The sequence below is a fragment of the Sapajus apella genome, unplaced genomic scaffold (assembly GCF_009761245.1).
Source record: "Sapajus apella isolate SASKATOON/1434 unplaced genomic scaffold, GSC_monkey_1.0 scaffold7, whole genome shotgun sequence".
NCBI classification, from domain to species: Eukaryota; Metazoa; Chordata; class Mammalia; order Primates; family Cebidae; genus Sapajus; species Sapajus apella.
This window is the reverse complement of record NW_022436947.1, coordinates 46,401,718-46,420,375: the sequence shown is the minus strand read 5'-3', so window position 1 is coordinate 46,420,375 and position 18,658 is coordinate 46,401,718.

The following is an 18,658-nucleotide window of genomic DNA, read 5'->3' as shown; positions in this document are numbered from 1 at the left end:
GTAGGGAAGTCATGAGGTAAAAGCATGTCTTCTTGGCCAAGGAATGCTGCAGGAAATCCTTGACAAATGCTGTGCATAAAATATAAGAATGCGGATGCTCCTCAACATATGATGGGGCTATGTCCCATTAAATCTGTGCATATCAAGGAGTGTACTAAGTAAGTATTATTTTTGCACCACCATAAGGTCAAACAATCCAAAAAAGCTCAGGGACCACCTGTATATATATTCTGGGAGATGACTGATAGAATAAACGATAATGAGAGGCCCAGTGGAATTTTGTCATTAAACCAGAAGCATTATCTCCTTTAGAAGGGACTTTTAAGATACTTACTATTAGTGCTAAATGGGAGAAGAACAGTGCAATCCCTAAGTGGCATACAAGGTAGAAAAAAGAAAAAATATCAAATCAAAACTCTGATCTACATAATAGAGAAGATGCCCTATTATTCTTCCATAATGAATATGCTTATGATATGATTATATTTTTTAGCAAAATAATTTTTGATTGGAGAAGTCAATTTGTTTTAAAAGATATGTATATCTGTCTATCTTTCTAGACCATCTGCTTCTCATTTTAAAGTGATTTTGCCTTCCTCTTTCATGATGAGTTTTGCATGCATTAACATTTTTCTTTATATTATAGCAAAAGGGCTTATATAACTTAATCATTTGAGCTCTTGCAATAAATGAAACCATTTGATAAATGTAGATTATTCTAATTTGAACTAAGGTAAATCTTTATAGACATGCAGCAACATCTGATCTCTAATATTAATTGGACTATTTAATAAGAATTAGAAAATCAAAACATTTCTCAGGCCTGTTGGATTACACAGCATCCCAATATCCAAACCATAAAGTTCCTCGTTTGGATGGTTGGACTGGAAGTGTGTACCTGGCCCATTAAAAATAGATTAAGTTCTAGTGCTTTATAGCACTATAGTGTGACTACAATTAAAAATAATTTATTGTATATTTTTAAGTAATTAGGAGGGAGAATTTTGAATGTTCTCAACACAAATAATGAAAAATATTTGAAGTGATAGGTATAATTATCCTGATTTGATTGCTACATGTTATATAAATATATGAAAATACCACTCTGTACCCCATGAATATGTACAATTATTATGTATCTAACTAAAAATGAAATTTTTTAAATCTGTTGATAAAAAGTTATGCATTTCTAAAATCTTCTTTTAGACTTCTCTACTTTTATTTTTCCTGACTCTGTTTCCACTTCTTGATTATATCTTTGTTACCTATCATTCTGAGTTCTTGGCAGTTTCAACACACTTTCATAATACTATACCTCATTTTTATTCTGTAATTCCAACCCCAGTTTCAAGTTCTGCATCTACCCTTTTCTAACCATACTCTGACCGCACCCATATACTGGGCCTTCCTCCACGATGTGTTTTCACCATCTTAATGCTCCTCATTATTGAGGGTAAAGAACTTCAAGTTCTCCGAAGACTAGATTATCTATTCCAAATTTTTTTATTATAAATTATACACATGCATTACAGATAAGCTGAAAAACAGATTTGAGATCATAGAGTTGATTAATGGAAAAAGAGCTAGGAAGAATTATTTGCATTATGACTCCTGGTCCAGTGTTACTTCTACCCAGTTTGACATACAGATTTGTCACTGGAAAAAAAAAATTAAATTATTATTAAATGTTGGTGTTCCTTTATAGAACTACTATTTGCAGGTTTTAATATACTTTTGATTATTTTATAATTACTTCAGTTACTACACAAGTTTTAGGAAAAAACAATATAAAGCCATAAATGTTGTATTTCCTTAAACTCACCTGGAAGTACTACATTCAGGCATTGATTTCACTATTTTCAAAATAAAAACCTACAATAACTCCCCTCTTCACTTATATAGTGACTTACTAATATAGATTTTTATGAGCTAAGTTCAATTTACCAGTAGTTTTTAAAAGAAATCGATAACTGGCAAAACTGTGTTTCTCCCTCTTCTTACTACAAGAAATCTTGAGGGAGGCCCAGTATATAGGTGCAGTCAGAGTAGGGTTAGAAAAGGGTAGATGCAGAACTTGAAACTGGGGTTGGAATTACAGAATAAAAATGAGGCATAGTATTATGAATGTGTGTTGAACCTGCCAAGAACTCAGAATGATAGGTAACAAAGATGTAATCAAGAAATGGAAACAGAGTCAGGAAAAATAAAAGTAGAGAAGTCTAAAAGAAGATATTAGAAATGCATGACTTTTTATCAACCAATTTTTTAAATTTTACTTTTAGTAATTTTATTATTTCTAATAATTGAAAACATACAATTATTTAAGATTGTTGTATTTTGCCTTTGATTTCTTCCCTCACCCTGTTTTCAAACTTTGTTTCCCTAAATTCCCAAGCAAATGTTTCCTTGAAGAGACTTTCAATTATTTTGCAAGACTTCTGTCTTCTTGATGGTCCTGATCAATTTTGCCTCTTTCTTTTCAAAATAACATAGACTTACTTAAGTATTTAAGACAATGACTGGCAGGGAGAATTATTGTAATATCATATGTTATAGTTATTGTAAATGCAAAGATTATTTTTTTAAAATCTTGCTTTATATAACTTTAAAGAAAAAGCTTATTATATGCCTAGGTTTGTCATTTTATATTATTTTTTAGATTTGAGGATAAACCCCTCAGATAAAAGTGTATTATGTATAGAAAGTTTGATTTCAGTGGTAATTCTAGAATATAAATATTAGAACCATTCAATATAATCAGACCGACCCAAGAAATGAATTCTTGCTCTTATAAAATTCTACTTATGTTCACACAATCTAGTTTACTTGCTTTTAGAATTTTCTGGCAGTATTTTGCCTGTGTGGGTTATGTGTCTTTCGTATGGCTGCAGGATTTATTCCCATTTCTACCATCAACTCAATAAAAGCTTTCAACTGAGGTCACTGTGTTCCAGAATTTCTTATTCAAGTCCACAATTTTAAAGTCTAGTTTGTGATTAAGTAAATACTGTAAGCCCTAAACAGGCCTCCAATTAAATACTATATCAACACAACTCTTGTTCTTTTTCTCTTTGAAATTTCAGTCATTTGGATGGATGGTATTACTAGTTAAACATAGAAAATCATGTAAAATCCAAGTTTGTTTATTATGATTGATATAATGCTTATGTCATATTTTTATGTATTTCTTCCTTAGGGGATTAATAATATGGTATAAGCAACACATATCAAATCAAAATTAATTAGCATATACAACTTTATCATTATGATAAAGCCATCGGTTAGATGAAAATAAAATTTGCTCAGATGGTTACCTCTTTTTCACCTCATAGTTATTAAATAAACCAGGAGTTTGACTTACATCATAGTGGTTTGTGGGAACTGCCTTTACAGAATAAATATTTAGAAGATGAATTCTTGACAGGGCATTATAAACATTTTTAACCATGGGTTTAAATACTTTTTCTTCTGTTTATGAGTAATTTGTTTAACTTTCAAAAACATTATCTCAATTATTAGACTTTATAAAAGTTGTTCAATTTCTTCATCCTAAGTATTTTAGTGTAATTTTACTGTATAATGTAGAGTATAAAATTTAGTATGAAATTATATTTCCATATGTAACAATTCCATTGCTACATGGAATTATATTATTACATATGGATATAGATGAAATAACACATGTATATTGTTACATATACTTAACAATATATGTCACCTGTCACCCAAATAATGTATATTTTACTAATAGGCAATGTTGTATCCCTCACCGACCTCCTATCCTCACCACTTCTGAGGCCTCAATGCCCATTATACCACTCTGTATAATTTTGCATACATATAGCTTTCACTTATATGTGAGAATATGCAGTGCTTGGCTTTCTGTTCCTGAATTACTTCGCTTAAGATAAGGGCATCTAGTTCCATCAAAGTTGCTGCAAAATACATTATTTCATTTTTCTATGGCTGAGTAGTATTCCTTGATAAATATTTACAGCATTTTCTTTATCCACTCATTAGATGATGAGCACTTAGGTTAATTTCATATCTTTGCAACTGTGTGTCGTGCTACAATAAACATACAAAAGCAGGTATATTTTGATATAATGACTTTTTTTCCTATGAGCAGATACCCAGCAGTGGGATTGCTGGATCAATGGGTGGATCTACTTTCAGTTTTCTGAGAAATCTCTATACTGTTTTCCATAGAATTTGTACTAACTTACATTCCCACCAGCAGTGTAGAAGCATTCCCTTTTCACATCTGTACCAACAACTATTTTTTTTAAGTTTTTAGTAATTGCCATTCTGGCTGGTACAAGGTGATATCTCATTGTGGCTTTAATTTGCATTTCCCGGATGATTAGCGATGTTGAGCATTTTTTCATATGTTTATTGGCCATTTGTATATTTTTGGGGAATGTCTGTTCATATTGCCTGTCCATTTTTTAATGTGATTATTTGTTTTGTTTTGTTTTGTTTTTCTTGAGGATTTGTTTGAGTTCTTTGTAGATTCTGGATAACCTATGGATTCTAGGCAGCCTATAGGTTTACAGAACCTCTAACCTTAATATTGGTATAGTTTATGTAATAGAGTAGGTATAGTATATGTAGGATAGTTTGAAGTCAGGTAATGTGATGCCTCCTGATTCATTCTTTTTCCTTGGGATTGCTTTAGCTATTTGGATACTTTTTAGTTCCATGTGAATTTTAGGATTTTTTTTCTAATTATGTGAAAAAAGACATTTGTATTCTGAGAGGAAAAGCATTGGATCTGTAGATTGCTTTGATCAGTATGGTCATTTTCACAGTATATTCATAACCTATAGGTTCTGTAGGTTCTCCAGGTTCTTTCTATAGGTTCTTCCTCTCTTGAATGTATTATATGCAAATATCTTCTCTCATTCTGTAGTTTCTCTTTTTACTCTGAAGGAGCCTTTAGTTTAATTAGGTCCTACTTATTTGTTTCTGTTTTTGTTGCAATTGCTTTTTGAGTCTTAGTTGCAAATTATTTGCTTAGGCCAATGTCCAGAACAGTTTTCCTAGAGTTTCTTCTTGAATTTTTATAGTTTTTGGTCTTATGTTTTGGTCTTTAATCCGTCTTGAGTTAATTTTTATATTTGGTGAGTGATAAAGATCCAGTTTTATTCTTCATATAGCTATATAGTTTCCTTCCACCTTTCATTGAATAGGGGGTCCTTTCATTAGTGTATGTTTTTGTCTGCTTGTGCAAAGATCAGTTAGTTGTTAAGTATTTGGCTTTATTTGTGGATTCTCTATTCTATTCCATTGGAGTATCTACTTTTATACTAGTACCATCCAGTTTTGGATAATATAGCCTTGTAGTATAATTTGAAGTCAGATAATGTGATGCCTACTGATTTACTCTTTTTGCTTAGGATTGCTTTGGCTATTTGGATACTTTTCTGGTTCCATGTAAATTTTATTGTTGTTTTTCTAATTATGTGAAAAATGACATTTTATTCTGATAGGAATAGCATTGAATCTGTAGATTGCTTTGATCAGTATGGTCATTTTTACAGTATTGTTTCTTCCAATCCATGAGAAAAGGGTGTTTTCTCACTTACATCACCTATGTTTTTTTTTTTTTTTATTTTATATATTTTACTTTTTTATTATTTTTAAAACATTTAGTTTAGTTTCAGGAGTACATGTGAAGGTTTGTTATATAGATAAATTACATGTTGTGGGGGTTTGGTGAACAGATTTTTTTTGTCACCCAGTTAATAAGCATAGTGGCTTTGATTTGCATTTCTTAAATGACTAGTGATGTTGAACATTTCTTCATATGCATTATGGCCGTGTGTATATCTTGTTTTGAGAGGCGTCTGTTTATGTCCTTAGCCCACTTTTTAATGGAATTGTTTGTCTTTTTCCTGTTAATTAGTTGAAGTGCCTTATAGAGTCTGAATTTCAGACCTTTTTTAGATCAGTAGGTTGCAAATATTTTCTCCCATTTGATAAGTTGTCTATGTACTCTGTTGATAGTTTCTTTTGCTGTTCCTGAAGATCTTTAGTTTAGTTAGGTCCCATTTGTTAACTTTTGTTTTTGTTGCAGTTGCTTTTAATGTCTTCATCATAAAATATTTCCCAGGTCCTATGTCCAGAAAGGTAATTTGTAGATTTTTCTTCCTGGGTTTTATAGTATAAAGTTCTACATTTATTGAGTTGACTTTGTGTATGGTATAAGGAAGGAGTTTAATTTGAATATTCTGCATATAGCAGCAGGTCAGTTATCTTAGTATCATTTGTGGAATAGGTAGCCCTTTCTCTATTGCTTCATTTTGCCAGTTTTGTCAAATATCAGATGGTTGTAGATGTGCAGCTTTATGTCTTGGCTCTCTAGTCTATCCCATTTTTCTATGCGTCTGTTTTTATACCAGTATTATGCTGTTTTTGTTACTGCAGCCTTGTAGCATAGTTTGAATTAATGTAATCTGATGCCTCCAGTTGTGTTCTTTATGCTTAGGATTACTTTGGCTATTTGTTCTCTTTTTCATTCCTAATAAATTTGAGAATACTTTTTTTTATACTTCTGTGAAGAATGTAATTGGTAGTTTATAGAAATAGCATTGAATCTGTAAATTGCTTTTGACAGTGTCACCATTTTAACAATATTGATTCTTCCAATCCACAAGCATGGAATTTTTTTCCCATTTTTTTGTGTCATCTTGAATTTCTTTGAGAAGTATTTTTAAATTGTCATGGTAAAGATTTTTAATCTTCCTCGTTAGCTGTATTTCTAAATGTGTGTGTGTGTGTCTGTGTGGGGGGTGGCTGTTCTGAATGGGATTGCGTTCTTCATTGGCAGTCAACTTGGATGCTGTTGGTGTATAGAAATGCGACTAATTTTGGATACTGATTTTATAAGCTGAAACTTTGCTGAAGTGATTAATCAGATCTGGGACCTTTTCTTCAGAAAATATGAGATTTTCTAGGTATTAAATCATATGTTCTGCGAACAGAGATAGTTTGACTTCCTTTTTTTCTATTTGGATGCCTTTTATTTTATTCTCTTGCCTGATTGCTCAAGCTAGGAATTCCAGGGCTATGTTGAGCAGGAGTGGTAAGAGTGGGCATCCTTGTCTTGTTCCAGTTCTCAAGTGGAATGTCACCATATTTTGCCCATTCAGTAAGATGTTGACTGTGGGTTTGTCATAGGTGGATCTTTTGTATAATCTTTTATGTCTGTGTTTCTTTCAGTACAGCTCTGATTTCAGTTATTTCTTGTCTTCTGCTAGCTTTAAACTTGATTTGCTCTGTTTTTCTAGTTCTTCTGGGTGTCATGTTAATTTGTTAATTTAAGATCTAACTTTTCTTTTTCTCCCCTCTTTTTTTTTTTTTATTATACTTTAAGTCCTGGGATCCATTTGCAGAATGTGCCGATTTGTTACATAGGTATACACCTGCTGCACCCATCAACCCATTATCTATATTAGGTATTTCTCCTGATGTTATTGATCCCTTATCTCCCCACACCCTGACAGGCCCCAGTGTGTGATGTTCCCCATGGACATGAACGTATGTCCGTGTGTTCTCATTCTTCAACTCCCACTTATAAGTGAGAACATGTGGTGGTTTATTTTCTGTTCTTGTGTTAGTTTGCTGAGAATGATGGTTTCCAACTTCACCCATGTTGCTGCAAAGCACATAAACTCATCCTTTCATATGGCTACATAGTATTCCATGGTGGGTATGTGTGACATTTTCTTTATCCAGTCTATCATTGATGGGGATTTAGGTTGGTTCTAAGTCTTTGCTATTGTGAATAGTTCTACAATAAACATACATGTGCAGGTTTCTTTATAGTAGAATAATTTTTATTCCCTTGGGTATATAGCCAGTAAGGGGATTGTTGGGTCAAATGGTGTTTCTGGTTCTAGATCCTTGAGGAATCACCACATTGTCTTCCACAATAGTTGAACTAATTTAAACTCCACCGACAGTGTAAAAGTGTTCCTATTTCTCCTTATCCTCTCTCCAGCATCTGTTGTTTCCTGACTTTTTAATGATTGCCATTCTAACAGGCGTGAGATGGTATCTCATTGTGGTTTTGATTTGCATTTCTCTAATAACCAGTGATGATGAGCTTTTTTTCATATGCTTTTTGGCCACATAAAGTTCTTCTTTTGAAAAGTGTCTGTTCATATCCTTCGCCCATCTTTTCATGTTTTTTTTCTTCTTTCTTGTAGATTCATTTAAGCTTCTTGTACATTCCGGATAATAGCCTTTTGTCAGATGAATAGATTGCAAAAATTTTCTCCCATTTTGTAGGTTGCCTATTCACTCTGATGAAAGTTTCATTTGCTGCGCTGAGGTTCTTTAGTTTAATTAGATCCCATTGTCAATTTTGGCTTTTGTTGCCATTGCTTTTGGTGTTTAAGTCATGAAGTCCTTGCCATGCCTGTGTCCTGAATGGTATTGCCTTGGTTTTCTTCTAGGGTTTTTAAGGTTTTAGGTCTTATGCTTAAGTCTTTAATCCACTTGAGTTAATTTTTGTGTAAGTTGTAAGGAAGGGGTGCAGTTTAAGTTTTCTCCTTATGGCTAGCCAGTTTTCCCAACACCATTTGTTGAATAGGGAATCTTTTCTCCATTGCTTGTTTTTGTCTGTTTTGTCAAAGATCAGATGGTTGTGGATGTGTAGTGTTATTTCTGAGCCCTCTGTTCTGTTCTATTGTTCTGTGTATCTATTTTTGTACCAGTACCATGCTGTTTGGTTACTGTAGTCTTTTAGTATAGTTTGAAGTCAGGTAGCATGATGCCTCCAGCTTTGTTCTTTTTGCTTAGGATTGTCTTGGTTACATAGGCTCTTTTTTGGTTCCATATGAAATTTAAAGTATTTTTTTCTAATTCTGTGAAGAAAGTCAATGGTAGCTTGAAGGGGGATAGCACTGAATCTATAAATTACTTTGGGCAGTATGGACATTTTTGCAATATTGATTCTTCCTATACATGACCATGGAATGTTTTTCCATTTGTTTATGTCCTCTCTTACTTCCTTGAGCAGTGTTTTATAGTTCTCCATTAAGAGGTTCCTCACATACCTTGTGAGTTCTTTTCCTAGGTATTTTATGCCCTTTGTAGCAATTGTGAATGGAAATTCACTCATGATTTGGTTATCTCTTTGCCTATTATTGTTGTATAGGAATGCTTGTGATTTTTGCAATGAAATTGCTCATCAGCTTAAGGAGATTTTGGGCTGATATGATGGGGTTTTCTAAATATACAGTCATGTCATCTGCAAACAGAGTCAATTTGACTTTCTCTCTTCCTATCTGAATACACTTTATTTCTTTCTCTTTCCTGACTGCCCTGGATAGAACTTCCAATACTATGTTGAATAGGAATGGTGAGAGATGGCATCCTTGTCTTGTACTGATTCTCAAAGAGAATGCTTCCAGTTTTTGCCCATTCATTATGATATTGGCTGTGGGTTTGTCATAAATAGCTCTTATTATTTTCAGATACGTTCCCTCAAAACCTAGTATATTGGGAGTTTTTAGCATGAAGGGGTGTTGAATTTTATTGAAGGCCATTTCTGCATCTATTGAGATAATCATGTGATTTTTGTCTTTGGTTCTGTTTATGTGATGGATTACATTTATTGATTTGTGTATGTTGAAACAGCCTTGCATCCCAGGGATGAAGCTGACTTGATAGACGTGGATAAGCTTTTTGATGTGCTGCTGGACTTGGTTTGCCAGTATTTTACTGAGGATTTTCACATCAGTGTTCATCAAGGATATTGGCCTGCAATTTTCTTTTTCTGTTGTGTCACTACCAGGTTTTGGTATCAGGATGATACTGGCCTCATAAAATGAGTTAGGGAGGAGTCCCTCCTTTTCTATTGTTTGGAAAACTTTCAGAAGGAATGGTATTAGCTTCTCTTTCTACCTCTGGTAGAAGTTGGCTGTGAATCCATCTGGTCTGGAGCTTTTTTTTTGATTGGTAGGCTATTAATTACTGACTCAATTTCGAACTTGTTTTTGGTCTATTCAGAGATTCGACCTCTTTCTGGTTTAGTCTTGGGAGGGTGTATGTGTCCAGGAATTTATCCATTTCTTCTAGATTTTCTAGTTTATTTGCATAGAAGTGTTTTAGTTTTCTCTGATGGTAGTTTGTATTTCGATGGCTTCAGTGGTGATAGCCCCTTTATCATTTTTTATTGTGTCTATTTGATTCTTCTCTCTTCTTTATTAGTCTAGCTAGCAGTCTATCTCTTTTGTAATATTTTCAAAAAAAAACAGCTCCTGGATTCATTGATTTTTTGAAGTGTTTTTCATTTCTCTATCTCCTTCAGTTCTGCTCTGATCTTAGTTATTTCTTGTCTCTTAGTTATTTCTTGTCTCTGCCAGCTTTTGAATTTGTTTGCTCTTGCTTCTCTAGTTCTTTTGTGAGTTAGGGTGTTGAATTTAGATCTTTCCTGCTTTCTCTTGTGGGCATTTAGTGCCATAAATTTCCCTTTAAACACTGCTTTATCTGTGTCCCATGGATTCTGGTATGTTAGGTCTTTGTTCTCATTGGTTTCAAATAACTCGTTTATTTCTGCCTTAATTTCGCTATTTACCCAGTCATCATTCAGGAGCACATTGTTCAGTTTCCATAAAGTTGTGCAGTTTTGAGTGAGTTTCTTAATCCGGAGTTCTAATTTGATTGTAATGTGATCTGAGAGACTGTTTGTTATGATTTCCATTCTTTTGCATTTGCTGGAGTGTTTACTTTCAATTATGTGGTCAATTTTAGAATAAGTGTGATGTGGTGCTAAGAAGAATGTATATTCTTTGATTTGGGTTGGAGAGTTTTGTAGATGTCTAATAGGTTGGCTTGTTACAGAGCTGAGTTCAAGTCCTGAATGTCCTCCTTAATTTTCTGTCTCATTGATCTGTCTAATATTGACATGGGTGTTAAATTCTCCCACTATTATTTTGTGAGAGTCCAAGTCTCTTTGTAGATCTAAAAAAATTTTGTTTTATGAATCTGGGTGCTCCTATATTGGATGCATATATAGTTAGGATAGTTAGCTCTTCTTGCTGAATTATCTAACACCCTTCTTTGTCTTTTTTGATCTTTGTTGGTTTAAAGTCTGTTTTATCAGACTAGGATTGCAACCCCACCCCCCCCTTTTTTTTTCTTTTTTTTTTTTTTTTGCTTTATGTTTGCTTGGTAAGTATTCCTCTATCCCTTTATTTTGAGCCTATGTGTGTCTTTGCATGTGAGATGGGTCTCCTGAATATAACACACCAATGGTTCTGGACTCTTTCTCCAATTTGCCAATCTGTGTCTTTTAATTGGGGCATTTAGCCTATTTACATTTAAGGTTAATATTATGTGTAAATTTGACCTGTTATTATGATGCTAGCTGGTTATTTTGCCCATTAGTTGATGCGGTTTCTTCATAGCGTCTATGGTCTTTACAATTTAGTATGTTTTTGCGGTAGCTGGTACCAGTTTTTCCTTTCTGTATTTAGTGCTTCCTTTAAGAGCTCTTGTATGGAAGGCCTGGTGGTTCAATGTTGGTGTTTAGCATCATAAACCTTCCTCATAACACTATGTTATCTGTATCCTAGAGATTTTGTTAGGTTATATCTTTGTTCTCATTAGTTTCAAAGAATTTTTTTTCATCTACTTTAATTTTATTTTTTACTTAAAAGTCATTTAGGAGTGATTATTTAATTTCTATGTAATTGTATGGTTTTGAGAGATTTTCATTATGTTGATTTCTATTTTTATTGCACTGTAATCTGAGATTGTGGCTGGTATGATTTCTGTTTCTTTTTGTTGTTTGTTTTGTTTTGCTGATAATTTTTTTGGCTCATTTTATGATTAATTTTAGAGTATGTGCCATCTGCAGGTGATAAGAATATAAGTTCTCCGTTTCTTTGGTAAAGAATTCTGAAGATATCTATATAGAACCATTTGGAAAGGTGTCAAGTTCAGGTCCCGATATGTTTGTTGGTTTTCTGCCTTGATTATCCAACCCTTTTAGTGGGTTGTTGAAGTCTCCCACTATACTGTGATTATTTAAGTCTCTTTGGAGGTATCTAAGAACTTACTTTAGGAATCTGGGTACTCTTGTGGTGACTGCATACATATTTAGGATAGTTAGGTCCTGTTGAATTGAACTCTTTACCATTATGCAATGCCCTTCTTTGTCTTTTTTGATCATTGTTGTGTTAAACTCTGATTTGTCTAAAATTAAGATAGCAGCGGCTGCTTTTTTCTGTTTTCCATTTGATCAGTAGGTTTCTGTTTTTTTTTTTTTTTTTTTTTTTTGTCATCTTATTACTTCAAGACTATGGGTTTCATTGTATGTGAGATATTTCTCCTGAAGATTGCATACAGTTGGGTCTTTCTTCTTTACCAAACTTTAAAAGCCACTCTGTGCCTTTCATTGCATGTGAGATATTTCCCCTGAAGACTGCATACAGTTGGTTTTTTCTTCTTTACCAAACTTTAAAAACCACTCTATGCCTTTTAATGGTGGCACTCAGTCCATCCTATTCAAAGTTAATATTGGTATGTGCAAATTTGATCCTGTCATTGTGTTGTTAGCTGTTTATTATGCAGATTTGATTGTGTGGTTGCTTAATAGCGTCTTTACACTTAAGTGTGTGTTTGTGGTGGCTGGTAATAGTCTTTACTTTCCATATTTAAGACTCCTTTCAGGATCTCTTGTAAGGTAGGTCTTGTGGTAATGAATTTCCTTAGCATTTGCTTCTCTGAGTAGGATCTTATTTCTTTTTCACTTATGATGTTTAGTTTGGCTGGATATAAAATTCTTTGTTGGATTTTTTTTTTCTTTAAGAATACTGAATATAGATCCCCAATCTCTTCTGGCTTGTATGGTCTTGTCTGAAATGTCCACTGTTAGCCTAATGGGAATTCCCTTTGTGGGGAATCTGCTCCTTCTCTCTAGCTGCCTTTCACATTTTCTTTCATTTCAAACTGGGAAAATCTGATGAGTATGTGTCTTGGGGTTGGCCATCTTGTATAGTATCTCACAGGAGGTTTCTACATTTGCTGAATTTTAATATTCTTTGGTGAGGTTGGGAAATTTTCATAGACTTTTCCTCAAATATGTTTTCCAAGTTGCTTGCTTTATCTACCTCCTTTCAGGGACAACAGTGAATTGCAAATTTGGACTCTTTACATAATCCCATAGTTTTTGGAGGTTTTGTTCATTTTTCTTTACTTTTATCTGATTGAGTTATTTCAGATAACCAGTTTTAGAGCTCTGAGTTTCTTTTCTCAACTTGGTTGATATCACTGTTAATACTTGAGATTGTTTATGAAATTCCTGAAGTGATTTTCTCAGCTCTATCTGATCAGTCTGGCTTTCTTGAAATAGCCATGTCATGTTGCATCTCCTGTATTGTTTTACGGTATTCCTTAGAATCATTGGATTGGGTTTTGACTTTCTCCTGAATCTCAATGATCTTTTTTCCTATCCATATTTTGAATTCTACATCTGTCATTTTAGCCATTTCAGCCTGGTTAAGTACCATTGGTGGGGAACTACGGCAGTGTTTGGGAGGTAAGAAGACACTCTGAATTTTTGAGTTGCCAGAGTTCTTGTGCTTGTTCTTTCTTATCTGGTCGGGGGGGAGGGGAGGGGGACGGGATGGTGTTACTTTAATCTTTGAAGTTGAGGTCCATTGCATAGGATTTGTTGTCTTTTGATGTGCTTGGAAGTTTGATTGTGGGTTTAATTGACTGGCTTGTTCTGTTGATTGGTTTTGTTTCTTTAAGATTTCAGGTGGTCGCTGCTCAACTCAGCACTTTGTGGCTGCATATTCTATATTCTAACTTAGGGGGTTGATAACAGTCCCCTGGCTTTATTCTCTGGCACTTTGGGGTTAGGAATCTGCTAGGCTTAAGGGTCCAAGGTATTTCCAGTCTGCTGGCCTCAATATTCTATTGGGGGTTGCTGGCCAAAGCGCTTTGTCGAGACGTGGCAACGGGATCCGTGCTCATTCGTTCCGTGTCAGCAACTGCAGCAGCGGAATGAGGTGCACGTGCATTGGTTAGGGTGGAGCTCTGGCAGGAGCCTTTGTCTTAGTATTCACAGGCACTGTAAATGAGCAAAATATTTTGGAGTTGTATTTTGGGCTGCAATCCAGCAGGTGGCGCGTAAGAGCGTTAGCCTGCAGAGAGGTTCTCAGTCCATTGTGTGGCTCTTTCGTGTTTTGATGAAATGGAAGTAGTGGTATGCTGTGAGGAGGGAGAGATGACCCCCTTACCTGGTCCACTCCTGGGCCTTGGAGGCACCCCAACCGATTAAAGGCACTGTGCTTGCATTTCTTTTGTTGGGCATTCTGGTTCACAAGACTCCTTCAGGCAGGGGCCACATTTGGCAGGCAGGTGCTACCCTTGTCAGGTGGGCCCTGTAGAAGGAGGCGCAGCTGCAGCTCGCCCCTCCATCTTCCTAGGAACCCAGGTGTGACACTTCACAGTGATGTGAGAATGAGGGCCCCTACGTGCTTTGGCGCTGCCCAAGCCCTCCAGTCCTGCTCAGTTAGGAGCCGCCTGGGTGGGTGGATTCACCTATTCTGCTATCTGGATGCTTCCCAGAAGGAAAACGGTGTTGTGCCTTCCTGCAGAGTTCAGACAGAAGTGAAACTACTGTGCTGGAACGTTTAGCAGGTGTGGCCTGTCTCACTAGAAGAGGTGAGGGTGGTTTGAGTCAAACCATCGCCACTCCCTCTCCCCTGTTATCCAGGTGTTTCCGGGAACAACAGAAGCCTTTGCCCACTGGGTGAGTTTAGACGGAGGCAAAACCACTGGGCTGGAAACTCTGGGAAGCGTTAACCGCCTGGCTACCAGCGGCCCGGGTAGGTGGAGCCCCCTCTCCCTGCCGTCTGCGTGCTTCTCGGGACAACAGGAGGCTGGTGTACTGATTGAGACTGATTGAGTTCAGGCAGAAGTGAAATGGCTGCGACGGAAGCTCTAGCAGGCATTGGCGGCGGTTACCAGCAGTGGGAGTGGGCGGCGTCCCCCTAACAGTTGTTCAAGTGCTTCCTGGACAACAGGAGGCTGCACCCCTCGCTGAGTTCATACAGAAGCTGAACCACTGGAGTGGAAGTTCCAGGAGTGGTGGAGGTGAGTAGGGTCATCCACCCTTCTCTTTGGGTGTTTCTTGGAACAGTAGGAGGCTGTGACTGCCGGCTGAGTTCAAACTGAAGTGGGACCTTTGGGCTGAACGCTCTATCAGGCTTTGCCTGCGAGGCTACCAGGGGTGGGGGTGGGTGGAGTCACCCAGCCTGATGTCCAGGTGTTTCCTGGGGGAGCAGGAGGCTGCCCCCATCAGCTGAATTGAGGCCCAAGTGGGACTGCTGGGCTAGAAGCTCCATCAGGGATTGCCCACCTAACAGTGGTGGAGTAGGTGGGGTTGTCTGCCCTGTCATCAGGACATTTCCAGGCAAGAAGAGGCTGTGGGAGCAGCTGAGTTGAGATAGAAGCAGGATCGCTTGGCCAGAAGCTCAAATGATCCTTGTCTGGCAAGAACAAGGCAGTTAAAGCAATATTTCTGCTCACAGGCACCATGACTGCAGCTTCTACTGGGGCTGTGGTAATTGTGCAGTTCTATTTCCTGGTCTAAGGATTGTAGAGGTCGAGAGTTTGGAGTTAGTTACCTCTGCAAAGTATCTGGGTAACTCTCTGCCTCAGTTTAGAAGCATGGTCCCTGGAGAAAGCGTGAATCCCTCTAAGGCCATCAGTCACTCCCTCATGCTTTCCCATGTTGTGGAGCCTCTCCTGGCTCCTCATTGTCCCAGATTGGCTGCTGCCCAGCTTCACTCCTATTTGCTCTCTGTTTTCACTTGCTGCCTTGATAGTATCTGATGTGGTTTATAGAGTTTCAGTATTGGGTTAGTGTTCAATAGCCCTTTTCTTTTCTCTCCATGAAAGCAGCACAGGTAAGCTTCTTCTAGTCTGCCATCTTGACCCCTCACCTCAATTTATGATTTGTTTCATTAGTGTTTTATAGTTATTTTTTTTTTTTGAGATCTTTCACTTGTTTAAGTATATTCCCAGGTATTTTATTTATTTTGTCACCATTGTAAATGGAACTGAGTTCTTGATTTGATTCTTAGCTTGGTCATTCGTATATATCAGTGCTACTGATTTGTGTACATTAATTTTGTAACCTGAGACTTTACTGAATTCATTTATCAAATCTAGAAGTCTTTTATTATCTTGAATGAAAGTGGTGAAAGTGGACATCTTTGTATTGTTTCAGTTCTGAGATGGTGATGTTTTCTACTTTTCTTCATTCAGCATGATATTGGCTGTGGGTTTATCATATAGGGCTTTTATTATTTTGGAGTGTGTTCCTTTTATGCCTAGTTTGTTCAGGGTTTTTACAGTACAGAGATGCTAGATTTTATCAAATGCTTTCTCTGCATCTATTAAGATGATCATTTGGTTTTTGTTTTCATTCCATTTATGTGGTGAATCACGTTTACTGCCTTGCCTATATTGAACCACCCCTCAATACCTGAGATGAAACCTACTTGATCATGGTGAATTATCTTTTCGATGTGCTTTTGGATTCAGTTTGCTAATATTCTGTTGAGGATTTTAAAATCTGTGTTCACTGGAAACATTGATCTATTTTTCTCTCTTTTTTATGTTCTTTCATAGCTTTAATATTATGATGATACTGATTTTGTAGAATGAGTTAAGGAGGATTCCCTTCTTAATTTTTTGGAATAGTTTTAATAGCGTTGGGTACAAGTTCTTCTTTGGATGTCTGATAGAATTCAGCTGTAAATCTATCTGGTCATGGATTGTCTTTGTTGTTGTTGAAAGATTTATTTACTGATTATTTTTAATATTTGTTATTATTTACTGATTTATTATTACTGATTCAATCTCACTGCTAGTTATTGGTCACTTAAGGATTTCTGTTTATTTCTGATTTATGATTAAGAGGTTGTATGTTTCTATCAATTTATTCATTTACTTTAGACTTTCTAGTTCATGCGCATAAAGGTGTTCATAGTAATCTCAATCTTTTATATTTCTGTGATATCAGCTGTAATGTCTCCATTTTCATTTATGATTGAGCTTAATTGAAACATCAATTGGTTAATCAAGCTAGTGGTTTATGAATTTTGCTTTTAAACCACCGATTTTTTTTATTTCAATGATCCTTTTTATTTGGAGGGGCTGAATTTCATTTAGTTCTATTCTGATCTTTGTTACTTCTTTTCTTCTTCTAGCTTTGTGTTGGGTTTTTTCTCATTTCTCCAGCTCCTTGAAGTGTGAAGGAATTTAGTGCTGAAATCTTTCCTCTTAGCATTGCTTTGGCTGAATCCCAGAGATTTTAAAACTTGTGTTGCTGTTATTATTCATTGCAACATTTTTTAAATTTTCATCTTGACTTCATTTTTTTTTTCTTTTTTTGAGACAGTCTTGCTCTGTTGCCAGGCACCAGGCTGGAGTGCAGTGGCGTGTTCTTGACTCACTGCAATACTGCAACCTCTGCCTCCTGGGTTCAAGTAATTCTCCTGCCTCAGCCTCCTGAGTAGCTGGGACTACAGGCACATACCACCAAGCCCAACTAATTTTTGTATTTTTAGTAAAGACAGGATTTCACCATGTTGGCCAGGATGGTCTCGATCACTTGACCTCGTGATCCACCCGCCTCGGCCTCCCAAAGTGCTGGGATTACAGGCGTGAGCCACTGTGCCCAGCCTTGATTTCATTGTTGCCCCAAATATTATTCAAGAGCAAACTGTTTAATTTCCATTTATTTGTATGTTTTTTAGGGTCCTTCTTGGAATTAATTCCTAGTGTTATTTTGCTTGATTGTAGAATATACTTAACATGATTTCAAAGATTTATAGAGACTCTATTTTGGCCTGTCATGCGGTCTATCTTAGAAAATTTCTATGTGCTGATGATAATAATCTTTATTCTGCAGTTTTGTCATAGAAAGTTATGTAAATGACTGTTGGGTCCATTTGTTCTAGAGTCTACCTTAAGTCCAGTATTTTTTTGTTGACTTTTGTCTTTGGTGATCTGTTTATTACCGTCATTGTAGTGTTGAAGTCCCCCACTTTATTGTTTTGATGTCTATCTCTTTTCTTATGTCTAGTACTAATTGTTTTATGAACCTAGGAGCTCTGGAGTTAGTGAATACATATTTAGTATTGTTATATCATCATGTTAAATTGATTTTTAATTATTATATGATAATTGTTGCCTTTTACTATTGTTTCTTTAAAGTCATCTTTAAGAATAGCTACTCGTATTCACCTTTGGATTCTATTTGTATGGAATATTTTTAACCCCTTTACCTAGAGTCTTTAAAAATGTTTACATCTTAAATGGGTATATTGAAGACAGCAGATACTTGATTTTTGTTTTTTAATTCATTCTGCTAATCCATGTCTTTTAAGTGGATAATTTAGACCATTTATAGTCAACATTAATACTGATATATGAGGTACAGTTACAATCATCATGTTGATTGTTATTTAGTTGCTTTATTTTCTTCATTGTGTTACTAATTTAATATAATAGTAACACAATATAATTTGAGGTGACTGCATCCCCACAAGATGAGTGCCCTCTGGGCTCAGGCTAGCATGAGAGGTAGTGTCAGTCTCGCTCTACACAAAACATCAGCATA